Below are 14,787 nucleotides of genomic sequence, written 5' to 3' on the forward strand. Positions count from 1 at the left end.
AAACAAAAATATTGTTGCTTGGAAGCACTTTTGTGACTTCCAGGGTACCTTTTCAGAATTTATTTTGCATAGCTTTAGATGCACACTTCCACACGGACTCTTTCATGCATTGGTAAAGTAGCACATTTTACATGCCTGACAAAGCATAGTAACTTTGTAAATTATTTATGTATATATTAGAGTCTCTTGGAGGAATAGGTAGTACATTACTGGCCATTCACTGCACAGTTGTGCTCCTTTAAGTTATAGTTTAACCAAAATAGAATAAAACATGTGTTGCAGATTTTGGAGGCAGCCCTTGAAAGCCAACTAAGGCGTACAAATGACTCAGTGGATTCACTTTCCAAGCGGAATCCCGACAAACTTAAACAAGGCTAATAGCACTCTTAATTACTCGGGCCCCTCACAACGGCACACACACAAACACTCGCACAAGCTCATAAGCAGTCCTTTTGTTCCTGCTGGATCGATGCTCGGGGTTAATGGCACGAGAGCTTGACATTTTCGAGCTGGCTGCACGTCTTTTGTCCCGGTGATTTTTAGCGTGTGAGCCAATGTCTCCTCTGATAAAGCCAGCTGATCTCTGAGAGGCGCAGGACCTAGAACTGCTGGGGGGAAATTTGCATGTGTTTCAGAGTTTATCTGTATGACAAAACCTGCTCGTGCTGTGTTACTAGTGAAGCGAGGCCTTCACCAGTCATGGCTAAACAGGATAAGAGGGCCACTGTGACATCATCCTTGTGTCGAGGTCATTGCGGGTAGTGGTAGCGCGTGTCGACCTAAGAGAAATTGTCTCCTCATGGTGGCTCAGTGTGGCGTGATGTCTGCTGGTTGTTGTTTCTTTTCAGCATTGCCTCTATTTGCTCCTTTTACCCTCACGGTCGCCATGCATTAGCCACAGCTGTCAGAACAGAGTTTTGTAGACTTCAGCTCACGTACTGATACTTCATGCTTTGGGCCAAAAGCAAATTAAAGAAGCGCTCAGATTTGATGTGCGTCGTCCTCAAGAATATTCTAGCAGGGAAGATTATGTAAAAAGTCTATTTGTTTACACAAATACAACTATTTTTAGAGGAGTGCTTTAAAAGCACACTTCAAGATTCACATGATTTTAAACAAACAAATAAAGACGACCAAGAATGTTGTATTATTTTATTATATAATAAATCAAACCTTATCTCATATTAAATCAATTGTACTGTGGACTCCAATAGATTTGGAGGCTGCGGAAGTCCTTACTTTTCAGAATAATCTCATCTTCCTCTCGTGTCCTCAGCTTGTGTGTTTCTTGAGCTTCATTTGTGCTTGCTCTTCTTTTGTAGCACTCGCTAGATAGTTGCTGGAATAAATACCATGATGGCAACTTTATCGCCATCTGCATGCGTGACCACGTGACGGGAATGAGAAGAAGGAAAAAGGATGTGTAGAGTGTGAGAGCAGAACTGTGGGGTGCCATAACGTTCATAATGATCTGTTTCTGCGAGGCACGAGCAGGAAAGAAGTCTGCAGCAAATGAAAAATTCGCTTGCTTTATGTTATTATGCATTAAATTGCCAAATCTGATTTAATTATTCAACAATTTAGCACTTGATCCCCCAGAGCTCCAAAGGGCTGACTCGCAAACTTCAGTTCTGGCCCCGTTTGCTTTTGCACCACCGGCCCGCTCTCTGTCTGAAATGAGCCGCCTGTGTTTTGTCAAGGATGCTTATGACATCCCCATTACACCACTAGAAGTCAAGATGTGAGCTTCAGCTGAGATTGATCAGAGTCTGAGCACATCCAGGGAGTCAATGAGCCCCATAAAACAAGACACTCTGTTCAGCCTGGCGCCCAGTTTGTTTGCACTGTGATTACCCATATTGTACCGGTGCCATGGTAGACACAAGCGCACACATGGGGGTTTCACCATGGAGAAGACAAACAAAGATGCACACCTCTGTCCAACAATGGACTCCAAGCCCTCAAGTCCCATTGTTATATTTATAATAGGCTGGAACAGATAGAGACAAATATATCTTCACCAGGACACAGCAAGGGCAGCTTAGTAACCTAAGCTCATATTTTATTTTATTTTTGTGTTACTTTTTGTGTCCGTGCATGGCTTCACAAGCCCTAATTCTAACAGTTTTCCTGCCGATAGAAGCCCCTCTCCTCTCAATTCTCAATTGCTTGTTTTAAATGAATCGGGAGTCTGAGCTTTGAGCCTTGTCTCTTTTAATTAACTCCTATATCAGCACTAGTGGGTCAATGACTGGAGACGCGTGTGGATTAAACATAACTGATCCAGAGAGCTGAACTGAGGTATTGGACATGAGACAAAGCACGGAGGGGTTATGTGGTACACTATGGGTGGGGTTTTAGAGGCTCGTTCAAACCAACAGGGTCACTGTAATGGTGTTCTATACTTCTGCGTGATCATGAGGTTTTGACCTGATAATCTCATTATGATGATATTGTGCCAAGCGTCACGGGGCCTGTGAGATATGGCCAAATTATAATATCACACTATATATGAGTCAGAGAAGTGTTAATGTATTGCTGCTGTTGATAAACTGTGCATTAAACACTGTTGAGTGTTTTTGATTTATTCTTGTACCCTCACTGCTGACCACATCCCGTTCAGATTAATCCATCTAGTCTCCTTTTCGCTGGATGAACGACTCTTTTGAGGGATTGGCGTATTATCAGCTCAGCAATAGTGTTCGTAGTAATATGGATGACACACTGTCAATATCTGCATTTCAAGTATTTATTTTCAGGTGAATGCAAGAGCACGACTGGAAACCAGATCTGTGTGCCGGTAACACGAGATTGTTCTTTGTCGAAAACTTTGTATTATGCAATGATTTACAAGCTCGATGGCCCGGGTGGCTCAAGTTGATATCCCACTGGGCTGAAAAACACTAGGTAATTTTTTTGAGATGGAAACCTTTTAGATAGAAACATAAAAAGCATATAACAGGAATACAGAACCAGGCAAATGTTGTAATTTAATACTTCACCTGTTTAGCCGCTGTCTATGTTCCTGCTAGATCAATATTTAACACATGAGAACAGTGTTAACAGTGATTTTGTGCTTTCTAGCTGGTACAGAGAGAACTAAACCCCTACTGTGCGTGCAGAGATGCACCTAAACCAATACAGCTCCATTATGCTGTCTGTGCCGCACACTTAGTGTTATAGCGGCTGAAACATTAATTGAATGCAGCATTAACACCCCCCCCAAATCGCCTGCTGGTTGAAGTCGCTGGGGTTAACAACATTTCCAGCAGAAGCTCTAATAATATATAATGTTATATTACACATTCTTATTGCCCTGTCTAGAATTTTTCATTTAATGTGTGCATAAACTATACAAAACTTTGTAAATTTAAAAGCACTATAAAGCAGTCCTGGCCATTAGCTTGAAACAATGACCATAATGAATCAATACATTCAAAAATTACTCTTAGTTGGCAGATGCCTTGCATGTATATTGTCACCTGATTCAGATTCATTGGCCAGTGCATCACGGCCTACTCGCCAATCCTTTAGAAAACTGTGTTCTGTCCTCTTCTTCTATGGGAAATGTCAGGGAGGACTTAGAGGAGACGACGTGTGAGAGATACAATCTTCTCTCTTCTCAAAGGCACCTCTGGGAAGCAGGGCACTGAGTGAATTGCTTATGTAAATAGCTCTGCTGCTATAATCCATTGTTGATGATGCCTTTGACTGGAAGGCGGATTTTTAGAAATGCTTTAGTTCTTTGGATCAAAAGAGCGCTTTACCTTTTGACTCTTGACAGCAGTATCAGGCCGTCAGTTCAAGACGGAGCATTTAATAGTAGATCAGCACCTTGGATCAGTGGAATAAAAGAATTGCAACTCAACAAGTCTTGTTAGCTGTCGCTGAGTAACTGTGTTTGCCAATGAAAACCGACATCCGTAATTGTTGTTTTCAGTCATTAAGTTAATGCAATGCTGTTTGCAGGAACGTGTCTTCTTTATAGCGCAGCTGCGCTGTGATAATAATATGTGTGATGTTCATGCGGGCTAATGCTAATTAGCAATAGCTGCACGATTCAAGAAGACCTTTCCCTCGAGCTGTGAGAGTGTGTTCAGGCTGTGGCTGTTAAAGGCAGAGATGCAGAGGCCCGTGAGATGCTCAGATGATGGAATCAGGCTGTGCATTGTGTCTGCTACAGCAATGCAATGCTAGTCCAGCACTTTGTTCTGTGACAGGCATGGAAGGGAATGTTTATTAATTTATACACATGTAACTGTGCAAACCCCCCCCACACACACACACACTCTCACACACACACACACACACACACTCTCACACACACACACTCACACACACACACATATATATGTACATTGTGGTAGAAGCTGCTGACCTTAAAAAAACATTCATGGCGTTTTCATCGTTATTCCACACACGGAGGTCAAAAAGCAGCAGACTGTGAGTCCCGTGACCTTCTGTCAGAGGAGGTTAGCGATGACCCTCGCTGCCTTCTGTCTGCACTCTGCTGTCTGCCGTCGTGCATGTGTGCACATCCTGCCTGCCTCGCATCAGTTCTGAACACAGAAGCGAGCGTCTTCCAACTTCACTCACATAAAACCTGCTTTCCTCTTGTGAGGCTGGAGAGTGTTAGTCAGCTGTTTGTGTGAACGCTCGTTTAAAGACTTTGTTTTGAAATGAGGCTGTGAGGGGGGGGAAAAAAAACAAGCAGCGTAGAGAAGTGGAGATACGAGACATTTCCATTCTCACTACACTGTTACTCATCTTTTGTCGGCTAGCTAGTGGTCATTCTATAAATAGTATTGAGGAGATGGCGGCCAGGAGACTTTGTTGGAAAATGTATTTCCATGGAGACAGTTTTCATTGCACTTTGTGATTAGAGGCTCTTTATGAAGGGATTGTAGACGATGTAAGGTTAAAGTATGTATTGTTGCCGGTACAGTTACAGCAGAAAAAGGAAGCCGGTTTAACACAAGCTCGTTACTCAGCTGAAGCACTATCCCCATTTTAATTTGGAAACGACATGTGGACATTGCAAAGTCTGCAACACTATGACTCGGCTACCACAGACACATCCACAAACGGCGTGCAAAGCAAATACTGCTTTGCTTCTTTTTTTTCCCTGCATGCAAAATGTGTGGGAAGACAAACACAGATAAAAATCGTATTTTCATAGACCAGACTCTGAGAGCAGCGCCGGAAAGCACTGGAATCTCGGGACTCACAAAGTGCCTGTATAAGGAACATGAATGTGCTCCTTGATCACATGCTCCATGATCTTGTTGTTAAGGTATTTAAATGTGGCCACATGTCCAGCATGTGGCAGCTACATTGAATTATCCCAATCTTTTTTTCTCTGCAACTGTTTCCTTGTTCAGCCATTGAGTGTAGCTGTTGTCTCTGGGGCATTGATCTAAGTGTGGGTGGGGCACTTCCTAGTATGGAAAAAAACTCAGCTCATACACTGCCCTCTGTGTCTTCTCTGGTGTTTTCCTGCTTTGCAGCCCATCTGCTGAAGAGCCCTCAGATGTTCCTATTATAAGCAATAAGACGGCAATTGCCCATCAAAGACAGGTTAAATCTTCATTTATTCCTCTACATAGGCACTGCTTACCAACAAGACCAAACGCTTATTGTGCAACCAGACGATTTCCTGGTATCAGCCTAGTTGTTTTTCCAAGGAAAATAGCTATAAAAAAAGGAGGCAGAAAAGCTGAGATTGGCATCGTAGTGGATCAGTATGTACCTCCAGCAGAGCTTTCATCTCACACTGTCAGAGCCTTTACCGACCTGGGTCCTAAGGGGAACCCTGGGGAAATCCCAACCTGGACATGAACTGCATGTAAGGAAGAGGGATTGGAGGGAGAAGAAAGAAGAAGGAAACAAAGAAGTGAGAGTGAGAGTTATATGTGTCGCTTTTTTTCGATATTTAACACAAGCAGTTTCACTTTTTTTTTTTTCTTTTGTTTTCAGCCGCGGGCAGTGTTTCTAATGTTACAGTGTATTGAGCCGCCTGCAGATACTGCTATTTTACGATGGATATGGGATTACAAGAGATTTTAATCTTTTAAAAAAACACACACACACTGATTTTGTGTGTGAGAAGGGTATATACCGTTTCCTGGAGATGTTTGAAAGTCCTGGTGCTGCTGTTGCCTGGGTAACCCTTTGCACCATGATAATGTCCTTTTTCTAACAGAGGATTGAAGGTTATCCACGTCACAGTCTTCTGTTCCCTCCTACCTGTGAATAATAGCTTCTCTATTTTTGATATCTCATCCAGCAAGATGCAGTGAAGACATGTACTCAAAATGAAAAGCCATCTGTACAACTCGATTACTTGGCTCTTTTCATTTTCATTTTTCCTTTTTAACACTTTTTTAAATAAAAAAGCTACAGAGGAAAAAAAGAAGGAAAAATCAAATCTTTTGAGTCACAATTTCTTTGGGGTTTTTTTGGTTCATGACTCCTGTCTTATTTAGCTGACATGTTGTTGCACACCAAAATGCTTTTTGTGTATCTAAGCCAGTGAGCGTGTCAGAGTCGGTCAGCTTCAGCAGTGTGCTTCCTCAGAAGTACTTCAAACAGACTGGAATTCATTGATTAGAATAATGGCTTATATGCTTATTATATGCTTATAGTATTAAATACAAAAGGGCACGATAAAAGCTGTGGTTTTAGGCTCAGCTGACCCTTAACCTTTTTATAAAAAAATATCCCTGTATCTTTTTATTTATATCAATCATGACTCCAGGTGCTGAAACATGCAAAGCTGAATCTAGTTTGATGAAATGCCATAGGAAAAACCCTTATATTATCTCTTTCAAAATAAATGCTTGGCAGTAATTTGCTGATGGCAAATATTTGATGTCAAGGAGCAGCACAAAGCATTGAATTGGCATGAATGATATCTAATACCCGCTGCAAGAAATGTCCCTGTAGGTATTGGCAGCACTAAATTTCTATTTTACAGTGCACCTGTTACAACAGTTTCTTTAAAAAAAACAACAACCCAAAACTATGGTCTGTTCTGTACGATAAGTTTCCAATATAATACTGTATTCTCAGCCGACAGCATTTATGATGTTAAAATAATTTTCTTCCTGTAATTTCCATAAGCAGTGAAATATAGTTGCTTGTACTAGCCTGTGTACCCTGGATTCAGTTTATTCTTGTTCTTGAACATAACAAGATATTTATTGCTTTGTAAAAAAAAAAAAAAAAATCTTTGGGAATGCCATGACATTAAACATTTTAATAGCTATCCTGAAAGTGAACATTGGCCAGTTCTGATTAATTCCCATTGGCGTCTCAGTCACTGTGAGCCATTTAAATCTTTTTAAATGTTCAGAACTTGTGCACAAAAGTCAAAATCTAAACACAAATTAACTGAACTAAACAATCACAAATCTTCTAAATTAATGATTTCAACTCATACATTTACATTATGATGAAGAAAAAAATAGTCTTATACTGTAGAAATGTAATGTGTGTTACTATTTGTTTTTCATCAAATGCATCAGCCTTGTATTCACAAAGATGTCCTTGTACAGAAAGTATTTTCACAGCTATTTATTACAGTGTGAATCGCTCACCAGGGCCAAAATATTGCAGTGCGCTGTTAATGTACAGTAATGGCTGCAGTGCAAATGATATACAAGCTCATAATTCCACATTTAATTCTGGTTTAATGAGTTGAAGTGTGTAGCGCGAAGGGAAGGTCCTTCAATCAAGTGGTGTGGGTGGTCCTGCAGATGTAAAGGATTTACACAGTTTCTAATGCCATTTTAACCATGTGATTGAAAAATATCTATGTGGCCTTAAACATAGCATTTTGAATTTCATAGTAGATATAAAACCAGTCATTACAAGGTTATTCATTCTGAATTTACTGTAGGTGTGCATAACTAGGCACAATATGTGAAATGGGGAAAATTTGCTGAACAATTTTTTTTCAGACTCTAGTCATCCTGTGTAAGTATAAATTGGTCCCACGAGGAACCAACCAAACCTGTCTTATGTAAGCCTCAGGTTAAACAAATGACAAGCCCTTAAATATGTGATTCATATGACTGACTAGAGTTACAGCACAGGCTCAACTTGGAGTCACGCCTGAGCTGCTTCAGCTGCAGTGTTGTGCTGCCGTTCCCCAGACTCTTCTTTGGGAGGCTGAAATAAGTGGTGGTACAGGCAGAAGTTCAAAGGTTATTTGAGAGAATTAACCTGCAAAGCCACAGTGTGCAGTTAGCCTGTGTTCCTTTACTACATCAGCTCTGGTAAGCAGCTACTTTCTGCAGTACTCTGTGAACCCGCCTTCGAATGTAAGCCATATTTTACTCCTTGTAAGCTAAATTTTGCTTTGTAACTTCTTGTGCAAACAGTAAGTGTTGGTGTTGATTGATGGATTTCAAGAAACTGTAAAATGTGGCCTCCTTTGTACTGATGTTATAATTTGCCGCAGCTATTCAGTGCCAGTAGGTTCTTGCTATTTGTGGATTTCACTGATGCTAAGAATGAGTTCTTTTGTTGTGATTACTCAGACGCACACAACCACACATTAAAAGACATGCAGAGCAGAAACACACACAGAATCTTCCCTCTCCTCTCTGATGCTTGTTCGACCCGTCTCACTCTCGCTGGTGCATGTGCTTCCTCCCCCTCACGCCCACATTGCTACTCTCTGCTGATCATAAGCGTCATGATCATAAGTAGAAGGATGTGCATGTATCTTGTATGACATAATACAAACATTACAGTCTATTTCCATGTGTGGTTTCCCACTATCCACTGGCTGCGCCCTATTTCTAAATCCTTCCTGTGTCATCTTCAAATCATTTGTCTTTAAAGCTTAAAGACCTCCTTTTTAAAAGCTAGAATGACTAGTAAGGGCTTTAACAGTGTGATAAAGTCAGCAGCGTATGTCCTGACATTTCCGGGCCGTTCCAGCTCTCCAACAAGACCAACGTTAAGGTGTTGCGTTCTCTGCCCTTCTAAGCTTTATTTAGGTAACACCTGGGGCGATAAATCAGGAATATATTTTGTGTTGGATATTCTGTCTCACAGGCTCTCCTGCGCTCCGTTCTTTAGTTTGCTCTTATAGTTCCCGAGACACCTGGGGCTGAAGCTGCTTTGTTGCCGTATTCCATTATGAATGAAGGCAGTTTTGAGGCCCACCCATTCATCTCTGCTGCAGCTGGAGAAGCTGAGCTGTCAGCCTCGCTCTCTTGCACACACTGCCTTCATGAACCAGATGTGTAAATCCCACACAAACTGTGTGATATTAAATGACAGAGGGGGGGTAGTGCATGTTTGCATCCCATACATTTGCAGGTGAGCGTCCGCATTTGTCAGTTAGGCCAGACACTGACCTTGGAGCCTTCTCCTTGTCTGTTTGGTTCATATTACTTTAGAACAACCTTGCGGCATGCTTCTGGTAATTTCTTTGTCCAACCACACGTGCGCGCACACACACACACGTTCATCTACACAAAAAAGTCTACCTGCCCTTGAGACCACAGGCCTAGTCAGATTCACTCTGAGTGTACCTGCTATTACCCAGTGGAATGATCTTATATCACTGACAAACACATTGTTGACTGCATCAACTGTGCTGTTCAAACTTTCACACCACATAGAAACTAAGCAAGTGTTTAGGGTGACGCTCACTGGACGGCGGCTTCCTTCTTCTGTTGTTATTTAACACAAAGCAAGGATGGACAGATGACAATGACTTGTTGCCAGATACCTTGTTTAGAAATGGCTTTTCCACATCAGAGCTTTGGCAAATGAATGTTATCTGGAACGCACAGACTTCTTCAGCCGCTTAAATGGAAACATCCCAAAGAAAATGGAAAGTGTTTACCTTTGAAACCCATGGCTCACACTTCATAGTGTGCAAAAGGACGCAAATAAATCACAATAAGCTTAGTGTCAGAGAGAATGATAAAGACAAGTCGAGTATTAAAAACTCAAAGGAGCTATTGTTTGTCAGTTTGCTTTAACTTCATTAAGAGGTCAGCTGGTATTTTAATACTGGGTTAGTCATGCTGTGTTGTCTTTAATTAAGTACAGATGGACAAATTAAAATCGTTTGGATGTGATTAGTCCTTATTTTAAAACAATGTTTATGTATGTATGTTATGTTTTTGTGTAAAGTCTTGCAAAATAAATTGAAGCCTACTAATTTTGTTTTAGTCAAATTTTGCATGAAAAAAATAGTTGGCTTACTAAGCAGTTTAGTAGACGTTAGTGGTTTGCAGCACAGTTTGGACTTGTACACATCAGGCACGGTGTTCATGGCCAGCGTTAAGTTACATCAGTTTATATTGATGTCGATTCAATTCAGTCACTGAATTCCACCTTTATACTAGCTTCACGGTGTCTAGGAAAGCTGGTTATAAAATTTGTGAAATATCTGCTTACATCATGTTGAATTCGCTGTGCTGAACCCAAAAAGAGCAGTGAATACAGGCAACACAGGCCAGCTGATTGTATCCTCATAAAAATAATTATGGGAATAATTTCTAGGTTATTATTTTCTTTATGCTATAACGCTGCACCCAATCTTAGGGCTCCCCCAACCGCCAAATCTCACTTTAACTTAAACCCCCGGCTACATCACCCACTCCTAAATGTTCCCATGTCTGTGATGGGATTTCTTGAGTCATTAGTATCCTCTCTTCTTTCCTGGATACAGTGACCGTCTATCCTTCAGCATCTTCCTGTTGCTGTGTATCATTACAGATCATCCAGGGAACCCCTGTAACTCAATCAATTCTCCTTAGCTATAAACTACTTTCACCATCCAGCGGTCGCTCAGCAGCCCCTACCTCACTTTACCCTGCATGTGCAAGTACTGGGTTACAGGGTGTGCTTAATGTGTTGGAAATTTCATTTAAGCCTCCTCCTCTCATCTCCTATCTCGCTCACTTCATCTTTCCTTTCGGTGCCCAGTTATTGCTTGTAGCCAGCGCAACCCACCACCGCCCTCCATCCTCCCTAAGGCTGGCTGGCTTTCTCTCGCTGGTGCTGGAGAACTAGAGAGGCTCACTGAACCACGCAGGAGAGGAAGGCAAGGAAACGAGGAGAGATGGGACAGATCAGATTGATTCCTTTAAATTGTACAAAATATTGTAGTGCAGAGTCATTAAAAAGGTGCACATGTGGATTGCACGCTGACAGCAGAATTGCAAACGAATGCAGAGAGACAACAGACTCTGCATGTCAGTCTCTTTATGTACCCAGTTTACTATATTAAATAGCTGTGTGCAAATGAGGACTGGAGGATATTATAGCTCACTAGGAATAAATAGTATACACAAGTTATCCCCAAAGAGTCTTTGAGCATCCTTTGGGCACATTTTGTTAGGACACAAGTCTGCTTGTGTTGTTGTTACTGTAATTGTCCTGTTTGTTAAAGCCATGGGGAAGGGCCATTGTTTATTAAAAGCTATACGTGACGAGTACTAAATGGGTAATTTGCAGGTTATATGTAAGGAAGTGATTTTTTTAAATAGACTATTAGATCAGTTGGTTGTTTTGTAAAGTATCAGGTACGAGTCTGAATCATTTTTTCTATGCCAGTATTATGAAATGTTTCCATGCGGGTTGTGTTTTGTGTGTATTTCTAGTAGTAGTATTTCTAGTTGTTGAGGTGTATTGGCTCTTAGGTAGACTGTTTTGAAAGCACAACGTCTGATGCGTCCTTTGAAGAACACAATCAAAGTGTTGCCTTTGCAAAAAATGTTTGAGGAATGAAATTGTTGGGTTGGAGCCAATGACTGTGCAGACATATTTTGCAGCATATTGCGATGGTTTTCAGTCTAAAAGCTATTTGTGCTTGGATGTGCATACACGTTCTCTTTTTTGCCCCTACAGTACATACCCACACACTTATTTCACTGCACAGTCTTACAATGAGGCTCACTTAACTGAGCATCTGTGGTATCTTAATGGTTAGCTACTCTGAACTGTGAGACACGCGAGCCTTCTGGATGCTTGCTGATGAGCCGATCCCAGTAATTATAGAACTGGAGTTGCTGGGAATCACCTCAGTTCATGCATGGGGGAATGCGCAGAGGTGACAGATTTCTGGAGTCTCGCCCTGGATCAGAATTCATGTAAACACTCCGGTGGGAGTTGCTGCAGATCAGGCAGCACTCGGGTGTCAAAGCACGGGAGACTGACAACATGCAAAGCTAATAATAACTCCAGTTTCGACTGTTGTGACTGGAGTTACCTGCAGAAACGGAGAGCTGAGCTGCTCGCCAGAGTTTAGGTTTGATGTGCACATCTGTGATCAGTGCAGGTTGGTCCCTCAGCAGCTCCAAGCTCATAACACACCGTGCCATAAATCAATCAGTAAATCAATACGCAGCAGCCGCTGAGTTTCACGCTGGGACAAAATGTGTGAAGCAAGTCTCGAATGTGTCACATATGATGTGATGCAGAGATGCTATTTTATATCTAAAATCGCTCCCCAAAAAAGAGCACTGAGCCTATGGTTTGAACTCTAAATACATCTATTCGTTTTTAGCAGCGTCTTATGCTAGTCTCGTGCTACTGCTGGCCAATACTGCTGTGTTTTGTTTTTGTTTTTAAAAAAAGGAGATCCATAAAATCTATAAGTACTTACCTTGTTTTTCATTATTAGGGAAGACATCATTTCTCCATTGATATATTGGATATTTTAATGCAACAGCTCTCACCCTAATTGAGACAAAATATAGTGTTTAGTATCGTTTCACAGCATAAGCAAGTCAGAGCTACATACGCCTCATTGTAGTTTGGAGTGAATGGTTGAAAATCTGCTTTTCTGCTCGCTGGGTAACAAGATGCACTTCCTTTTTTTCTGTTTTTTTTTTGTCACAGTGAAATTGCTGCCTTGTAAGCAGAAAATAGGCCTTTCCTCTCACTTGTTTGTAGCTTGTTGTGTTTTATCTACGAGTAAAAGTGTTGGGATTTAACCAGCTTGGGGACGTTTGCAGACAAAGTGATGTGTTTTGAGTGTGCGTGCCTCCTCGGTTTGTCGTAGGTAGTATCTAGAGAGAGCAGCTGTCGTCCTCAGTGGCAATCTAATCAACAGAAATAGATGGACCTCCCCCCTCGACCCACCCCTTCCCTTTCTGTGGGTGGCAGGCCGGGTAGTGCAGAGAGGTCACAGCAACCTCATTGAGAAACGCCTCATAAATCGTGCCGCATTAATGAGAAGAAACATTTGTCATAGTTTCAGTTGCAGTAATATCTGTCTGTGGAAATTAATATGGTGTGGTTTTGGCCTTACATTGGGGCTATCATTGTTTTTTTTGGATTTGTGTCCTCTTTTATATTGATTTATGTGCAGCACGTCTGAAACCTTGGTGGGTTAATGAGTCATCTGGCCCCAAACAAATAGAAGGGAGTTAATTGTTCAAGCAATAGCCTGCACTTTGTTTCCCGCAGCTGATTTTTGGCGAGGGCTGGACTTGTTATTTTGTTTAGTATTTTGTTTGAGTGTTAATATACAGTGTAATTCTTGCAAAAAAAAAAGAAGGTCGGGGGATTGAGCAATATAAGCGTATTATTCTGTAACTGTATTACTGCAGTTTGAATTCGCTGCCAGGGTGAGTCAGTTTGGTTGCTTGGCAGAGAACTTGCTTCATTGAAAATCCCACATCACAGCACCAACAGTTCAACAAATACGCTTCCTCCTCCACACTAACAGACCAGAGGAGACTCTCTTGGCAGTTCATGGACACTTTTTATAGGCACTGGAGTCATGAATATAGGCTCCTCCTATGAGTTAATGTGGTGTGCCTGACCTGTCACAGATAAGGAAGAGGCAATAATCCCTCTGCAGCATGCTATCTTGGTACCAAGGTCCATTCCTATCTTCATGTTGAGGACACTGTGTTTGCAGCTGCGATATTGCTCTTTGCTAAATGTTTTTAGTGGTCGTTCCTACAAGTGTGACCACTTGCAGACATTGGGCTCCTAAGTGGTAATAATACTCAGTTGCGATTTATGTTGAAAAGACTTGTGTCAAACACGGTTATGAACAGTGGAGAGTTTCTTTCATTAACTGTCCTCCGCAGCCCTTTCTATAATTAAATCTGCTTGTTTACTGCCGTAGAAGCTGAGAGCTGGAGGGGAGGAAAAAAAATGGGATCGGTGCTGGTTATCATAGCAGCTTGGCAAGGATGCGTTATGCTTGAGCTTGACTAGTCCTGATACTCTGCAAGTGTGCGCAAGCTGACTTTTTCGTTCTTCTTTCATAGGATGTATTCATCGAAGAGACACTACAGATTTAATTTCCTAAAGTTTTCCTTGTGTAACGATATATGATGCACAACTGTACGTATGTCATTAAAGAATTACTGCAATACAGAGGTGTCTAGGTATTGCAGTATTAGGGAAGTAGATTACTGTGGGTAAGGTGTTGATGAGTTAATGTTGCATTTACTGGGCTGTTGGTTGGCAGATTGGTTAGTTGTGTCAGCGCACACTGCCAGGTACACGGGTGTTCCCTGTGTGCAGCTGGCATGCTGTCCTTCTGACTCTGTGTGTTTCCTTCCTCTGTCCAGAAACACACAGGTTGGGTAAAATGCGCTGTGATTATTGTGTGAATGTGATGGCTGTGTTTTAAGGTGTCACCTGTCCTACAAAATCCTTAGAAATGGTCGAACTTTGTGCGGCTCCGAGCAAGAGTGCGTTAAGAGGTTAAGGGATGTGAGAATACTGATGCCACTCTCAGGTGGTAAACAACATTATGTCGTTTTCACACTTTGGTTTGTGTACAATTGTTAG

At 41.6% G+C, this 14,787-nt stretch overlaps 1 protein-coding gene across 2 annotated transcripts in view; it reads left to right on the forward strand.

Moving 5' to 3' along the window:
* The window catches only part of mcu (mitochondrial calcium uniporter), a 53,947-nt gene that overhangs the window by 7,508 nt on the left and 31,652 nt on the right, over positions 1–14,787 (forward strand). The window lies entirely within an intron of this gene.

The sequence above is a fragment of the Pundamilia nyererei genome, unplaced genomic scaffold, assembly GCF_000239375.1.
Source record: "Pundamilia nyererei isolate P.nyererei 1_Seehausen unplaced genomic scaffold, PunNye1.0 scaffold00073, whole genome shotgun sequence".
Classification (NCBI taxonomy): domain Eukaryota; kingdom Metazoa; phylum Chordata; class Actinopteri; order Cichliformes; family Cichlidae; genus Pundamilia; species Pundamilia nyererei.